Raw genomic sequence first — 7,745 nt, 5'->3', positions numbered from 1 at the left:
TCTCTGCTGAACATTTTTAAGCTTTATGTATAGCTATAATCTATACGTAAAGCAAGTTTTGCATTTCTTTTTAAAATTTAAAATTCTGAGGTTTTTGTATATTAATTTGTTAAAATCTTGAGTAAGAAACTAAACTAACCCCCCCCCCCCTTCGGAGGGTTTTTTTTGTGTCTTACTCAAGTCTTTTAACCCCTTCCTTTCATTGTATTTATCGCCTAAATATAATTTAAACACAGAGGCGTCAGTTTTCGTAAGCAGTTTGACTTGAATGAGTATTATTATCAGTATCAGATTACCTTCTCTCACTTTTCTCCATTTCTTAAATAGTTTTCTGTCGCTGTTCGGAGACGATGTGCTGCTTGTAGAGCAGTGATAATGCGACTGGCTTGGTATTTTTTGATTTCTTTGTTGTGAAGCGTTATTTGTTTACTCGGCATTGTTGTGTTTCTATACCAACACAACAATGCAGAGTATAAACAAATATCTGTTGACATTGTTTGAAGACGTCATTTCCTGAAGGCAACGAAAATCACAAATTTTTATAGTAGAAGACTAGAGCAGGGCGCTCCTTCCGGAGCGCGTTCTCTAATCTGATATTCTACGTCTTTACGTCGCTGTTCTTGTTCAGTCAACTTTCTACGTCCATCCCCACCCTTGCAAATCTTCGTCTTAAAATCGATCATAATAGTTTTCGTAATCGTAATATATCGAATGAGGATCAGTTTACCTTGTGAAGTTGTTGGAGTTGGTACTTCAAATACTTGATGACGTCTTCTTTCGCTTTTCTGATGTTTTAAGCCAACTGTCAGTCGATAATCAAGATTGCGGTCTGCTGCTTCTGGAGCAGTGATAATGCGACTGGTTTGATATTTTTTGATTTCTTTGTTGTGAAGCGTTATTTGTTTACTCGGCATTGTTGTGTTTCTATACCAACACAACAATGCAGAGTATAAACAAATATCTGTTGACATTGTTGATTGATGACGACGAAATCACAAATTTTTATAGTAAAAATAAAAAAAAGATATTTCAGCTACCACAGACCCATCTTAAGCGTAACTAATTCAGGTTAAATAAGCAAAGTCTTAATCAAACTTATCTCAATTGTACAGCATGTATGAAGGGAATATTTAGAATAAAGCCAATATATAAACTTCCTTTCCGTAAAGACGTATTTACGTCAAATTCTCCGGAACCGTGGTTCCACTATCACTTTCATTTTTTTTTTTGTGGGGGTGGGGGGGTTGTCTACTCGGTCGTGACTCTGCGTATGCACTTTCGGTGCCCACAACGAAGCTGAAAGCCAGGGCTGGGGCTCCGACGTGCTGGGAGTGGTGACGAACTCCTGTAATCCAACTACTTAGAGGCTAAGTGTTGAGAAATGACTTGAGGTTGGGAGTTCTGGTGTTCTGTGTCCCACAGCTAAGCTCGGTATCAATATGGACACCCTGGGGGGAGCCCGGGGTGGCCAGGTTGTTTAAGGAGGGGTGGATCGGGCCAGAGAGGAAACTCACCCGTATGATGCTGTAATGGGATCGCGCATGAAGACTGGGAGCTGCTTTAGAGCAGACCGGAAGTCACCTGTGATCGGAGCTACCGGCACCTGTACTACGACAACCCCGGCCCTGGGATCTTTTTTTTTTTGGGGGGGGGGGGAGGATGAGCCATGTCTCATGGCTCGAGTAGCCTATCTGCTCTCTCGAAGTTCTTTGGAGTCGGCGGCTTCGAGACCCAGATGAGACAGCAGGGCAGACAGTCTGTGTGTGTGTGTGTCCGCCGGGCAGAGAACGACTCAGCTTGGAGACAGATAGGTCTGATATTTTTTGGGTTGTAACCCCCTACCGGAGCCTGAGCCTTGGGAGTTTGTTCTCCTTTTGAATTTATATATATTTTTATTAAATATCCCTTGTTGTTTAATCGGGGGTTCATTTATTAAGTTTTTTGGCTTAACCGCTATTACCATCCCACAACCGTACCACCTCCCGGCCTGGGATAATTTGGTCCAGTCACGAGAGCCAGTAGGGCTGAATTGCCACCTCACAGATTTTGCAATTATGGAGAAGAATGTTCATTCCAAATTAAAACAAATATATTCTGCAGAGAACTTGTGAGACCTACTGATGTTTTAATACTCCAATTTATATGATGAACTATCATTATTTATAAATTAACAATCATTCCATTTATTTAACTATTTCCATGCATAATTTATCAAATTTAACTTTAAATTCACATAATCTGTATGTATGCTTTTTAACCTATGAAAAAGCATTTTTTAAATATATATCATAATAGAAAATTTCAAAGCCTAACTCCACTAATCAAACATAAAAATGAAAACTAAAAACTAAAAGGTAGATTTCCTGTTCCACATTCTAATAAATATGAAATCTGAATATTCTTCAAACATGGCCACTCTCCAGCAATAAAACTTGGTTTCTGGAGACCACAGCCCAAAATTGGAAGAAATCTGTACAATATTTATGACAATGGAAATAAAACAATTATATCAATTATTTATTTTAATCCGTCTGATCACAATATAATTTTATTTAAAATTTATTATAATTAAGATAATAAAATATCATTCATATTCCTTATCGATTGATCGATTTACATTTCGGAACAAACAAACAAACAAAACAATTACTTCTTTAAAACAGGGAAGGAAGACCCTGACAGAAAACCAAGGGTTGAAGGGGCTGCATAGGAAAAGAGAAACCAATCCTTCTAAGGGAAAGAACCCGGAATAAAAACTTCTGGAGGACTATGGGGGTTGGACATCGGGCTAAGAACCCAATTCTGGAAGAAGCTGACACACTGAAAGGGCCGTAGTGGTAAAGAAGAAGAAGAAGGACATGTAATGAATATCGAAACTTTCATTAGGTTTGTACGTCTTCCTCCTCTGTGTGTGTGTGTGCGTGTGCGCGCGCGCTTGGGTGTGTGTGTGGCGTGTGGGGCGTCTGGGGCGTGGTGTGGGGGTGGTGTCTTGTCGTGTGGTGTGGTGTGGTGTGGTGTGGTGTGGTGTGCAGTCGTGTGGTGTCGTGTCGTGTGGTGTGCTGACGTGTCGCGTGGTGTGTCGTCTCGTGTGGCGTCGTCTCGTGTGGCGTCGTCTCGTGTGGCGTCGTCTCGTGTGGCGTCGTCTCGTGTGGCGTCGTCTCGTGTGGCGTCCTCTCGTGTGGCGTCGTGTCGTGTGGCGTCCTGTCGTGTGGCGTCGTGTCGTGTGGCGTCGTCTCGTGTGGCGTCGTCTCGTGTGGCGTCGTCTCGTGTCGTGTGGTGTCGGCCCACACCACAGTACACCACACGACACGACAGCACACGACGACACGACACGACGCGACACGACTGCAGAACACACCACACAACACACCAAACCACACGATACAACACGACAGGACACCAGGCCCCACACGCCCCACGCCCCACGCCACATACACACACCCAAACGCTCGCGCGCGCACGCAGACACACACAAAGGAAGAATACATACAAACAAAATGAAAGTTTCGAATTTCTTCATTACATGTGCGCTTCTGCTCCAACCTCTTCTTCTCTAGCACTACGGCCCTTTCAGTGTGTGAGCTTCTTCCAGAATTGGGTTGGTAGTCCGATGTGCACCCCCCCACCGTCCTCCATAAGTTTTTATTCCGGGTTCTTTCCCTTAGAAGGACTGGTTTCTCTATCCCTATGCAGCCCCTTCTACCCTTGGTTTTCTGTCAGGGTTTTCCTTCCCTTAGCCTTTGGGGATTCCTCCCCTACCCACAAGGCAGTGGGGGCACTGAGCTCATGTGGTATTTGATGGGTGTAGCCTGCCACCAGCTACACTCCCACGCTCTCCGGTCTTGCCGCCTCGGTCCGGGACTGCCCCTTATTCGCAGCTAACCCTCATATCACTATCCGCCACCTGTCGCCCGCCCAGTACCTGAGGCTCGCCCTGGATTACGACTGAAATAAACAAACACGACGTTACGGATACGGATCCTACACATCTCCGTTACACTTTTTCGCCGAATGACCCTTCCGTGTAGACGTATTTACGTCAAAATCATTGCTTTATATTATGGAACTCTTAAGGTTCATTGTCGTGTTCAGATCATCCACCTACCTAAAGTCAATTGAATCTGTTAAATTTTGTGCGGTACATGTCTCAACCATCTCATACTCCTTGAATTAATCACTCTAAAATGTTAAATTGAATCATAAGTATGAAGTTCCCCATTGAGTAAGAAACTAAACTAACCCCCCCCCAAAGGGTGGTTAGTTTTGTGTCTTATCCAAGTGTTTTAACCCTTGAATGCGCAGTATGACTTGAATGAGTATTCTTATCAGTATCAGATTACCTTGTTGGTGTTAGTACGTCTTCTCTCACTATTCTTCATTTCTTAAATAGTTTTCTGTCGCTGTTCGGAGACGATGTGCTGCTTGTAGAGCAGTGATCATGCGACTGGCTTGGTATTTGTTTATTTGTTACGTTATTTGTTTACTCGGCATTGTTGTGTTTCTATACCAACACAACAATGCAGAGTATAAACAAATATCTGTTGCCATTGTTTGAAGACGTCACCTTCTGTCACCGGGATCTAAAAGACACACAATTGAAAATATATAAATCACTTTTATATTACTGTTAATTAAATTAAGCAATGAAGCTATAACACACCCATCACAGTTTCTAGAGTTCACCTCAGTGAACAATACAAAACACATACGGATGTGTTCAAGGTCGTATTTTTCTGTGTTCATTGTACACGTTTTTCAGATTCTGTAATACTACAGATTCAGAAATATAAGATATGAAATGTTGACAGAGGAACTACGGTTCCGGAGAATCTGACGTAAATACGTCTCTATAATGTAATGTAATGTAATAATTCTTACATAAGATAAGTACCTGTGATATTCTAAAACGTTTTTACCAGCACAAAATTATCTATTCTACGACGCACTTATTCTACAGCCGATTCACAGCTCAGTTCTTTCCGCAATAACGAAAGCGGATTGTTGACGGCAGTAATGTAACACAACAATGCCGAGTAAACAGATCACGTAGCAATTAGTTTCTTAGGTAACATAACCATTGTTATGTTACCTGGGAAACGTCAAACTTCATTGATATGTTACCTGGGAAACGTCAAACTTCATTGATATGTTACCTGGAAAACGTCAAACTTCATTGATATGTTACCTGGGAAACGTCATCTGTTTATCAACAAATAAACAACAATGGTTACCTACATAGTTACCTTACATTACATTACATTACATTCATCTACCACAGACCCATCTTAAGCGTAACTAATTCAAGTTAAATAAGCAATGTCTTAATCAAACTTTACTCGATTGTAAAGCAAGTGTGACGTATTTACGTCAAATTATCCGGAACCATGGTTCCACTGACAACTTTTTACATGCAAAACAAATTAATTAGAATAATGGCCGGTGTCAAAAGCAGGGTATCTTGTAGAAAATTATTTCGTAAATTTAATATACTTCCACTTGCAAGTGAATTTATACTCTGCTGTCTATCATGTGTGGTGGAAAACTTAGATAAATTTAAAAGAAATACAGATGTACATAATTTAAATACAAGATGGAAACGTGATCTCTATGTGCCAAATCCTAACCTTACTAAATATCAAAAAGGAGTCTACTATACAGGTATCAAGTTGTTTAATAATCTTCCAACAGTTAAAAGTCTAAGTTATTATATAAAGGTATAAGCCTGCATTGAAATATTACCTCTTCACTCACTCTTACTATTCCGTAGATGCTTTCATCTCTGCTGAACATTTTTAAGCTTTATGTATAGCTATAATCTATACGTAAAGCAAGTTTTGCATTTCTTTTTAAAATTTAGAATTCTGAGGTTTTTGTATATTAATTTGTTAAAATCTTGAGTAAGAAACTAAACTAACCCCCCCCCCCCTTTCGGAGGGTTTTTTTTGTGTCTTACTCAAGTCTTTTAACCCCTTCCTTTCATTGTATTTATCGCCTAAATATAATTTAAACACAGAGGCGTCAGTGTTCGTAAGCAGTTTGACTTGAATGAGTATTATTATCAGTATCAGATTACCTTCTCTCACTTTTCTCCATTTCTTAAATAGTTTTCTGTCGCTGTTCGGAGACGATGTGCTGCTTGTAGAGCAGTGATAATGCGACTGGCTTGGTATTTTTTGATTTCTTTGTTGTGAAGCGTTATTTGTTTACTCGGCATTGTTGTGTTTCTATACCAACACAACAATGCAGAGTATAAACAAATATCTGTTGACATTGTTTGAAGACGTCATTTCCTGAAGGCAACGAAAATCACAAATTTTTATAGTAGAAGACTAGAGCAGGGCGCTCCTTCCGGAGCGCGTTCTCTAATCTGATATTCTACGTCTTTACGTCGCTGTTCTTGTTCAGTCAACTTTCTACGTCCATCCCCACCCTTGCAAATCTTCGTCTTAAAATCGATCATAATAGTTTTCGTAATCGTAATACATCGAATGAGGATCAGTTTACCTTGTGAAGTTGTTGGAGTTGGTACTTCAAATACTTGATGACGTCTTCTTTCGCTTTTCTGATGTTTTAAGCCAACTGTCAGTCGATAATCAAGATTGCGGTCTGCTGCTTCTGGAGCAGTGATAATGCGACTGGCTTGATATTTTTTGATTTCTTTGTTGTGAAGCGTTATTTGTTTACTCGGCATTGTTGTGTTTCTATACCAACACAACAATGCAGAGTATAAACAAATATCTGTTGACATTGTTGATTGATGACGACGAAATCACAAATTTTTATAGTAAAAATAAAAAAAAGATATTTCAGCTACCACAGACCCATCTTAAGCGTAACTAATTCAGGTTAAATAAGCAAAGTCTTAATCAAACTTATCTCAATTGTACAGCATGTATGAAGGGAATATTTAGAATAAAGCCAATATATAAACTTCCTTTCCGTAAAGACGTATTTACGTCAAATTCTCCGGAACCGTGGTTCCACTATCACTTTCATTTTTTTTTGTGGGGGGGGGGGGTTGTCTACTCGGTCGTGACTCTGCGTATGCACTTTCGGTGCCCACAACGAAGCTGAAAGCCAGGGCTGGGGCTCCGACGTGCTGGGAGTGGTGACGAACTCCTGTAATCCAACTACTTAGAGGCTAAGTGTTGAGAAATGACTTGAGGTTGGGAGTTCTGGTGTTCTGTGTCCCACAGCTAAGCTCGGTATCAATATGGACACCCTGGGGGGAGCCCGGGGTGGCCAGGTTGTTTAAGGAGGGGTGGATCGGGCCAGAGAGGAAACTCACCCGTATGATGCTGTAATGGGATCGCGCATGAAGACTGGGAGCTGCTTTAGAGCAGACCGGAAGTCACCTGTGATCGGAGCTACCGGCACCTGTACTACGACAACCCCGGCCCAGGGAGCATTTTTTGGAGGGGGGGGGGGAGGATGAGCCATGTCTCATGGCTCGAGTAGCCTATCTGCTCTCTCGAAGTTCTTTGGAGTCGGCGGCTTCGAGACCCAGATGAGACAGCAGGGCAGACAGTCTGTGTGTGTGTGTGTCCGCCGGGCAGAGAACGACTCAGCTTGGAGACAGATAGGTCTGATATTTTTTGGGTTGTAACCCCCTACCGGAGCCTGAGCCTTGGGAGTTTGTTCTCCTTTTGAATTTATATATATTTTTATTAAATATCCCTTGTTGTTTAATCGGGGGTTCATTTATTAAGTTTTTTGGCTTAACCGCTATTACCATCCCACAACCG

General features: G+C 41.3%; 2 pseudogenes; both read left to right on the top strand.

Annotated features, from left to right (window-relative positions):
- Window positions 1-1,324: 1,324 nt before the first annotated feature.
- Window positions 1,325-1,585, top strand: LOC147871463 (signal recognition particle RNA; annotated as a pseudogene).
- A 5,513-nt stretch (window positions 1,586-7,098) lies between these two features.
- On the top strand, window positions 7,099-7,359 carry LOC147871462 (signal recognition particle RNA; annotated as a pseudogene).
- Window positions 7,360-7,745: the final 386 nt, after the last annotated feature.

Source organism: Zootermopsis nevadensis, unplaced genomic scaffold, assembly GCF_977971745.1.
Source record: "Zootermopsis nevadensis isolate Lab colony 2312 unplaced genomic scaffold, Znev_1.0 Znev_ptg000053l, whole genome shotgun sequence".
Taxonomy (NCBI): domain Eukaryota; kingdom Metazoa; phylum Arthropoda; class Insecta; order Blattodea; family Termopsidae; genus Zootermopsis; species Zootermopsis nevadensis.
The sequence above is the reverse complement of the archived record's forward strand: the minus strand, read 5'-3'. Positions and strand labels throughout refer to the sequence as shown.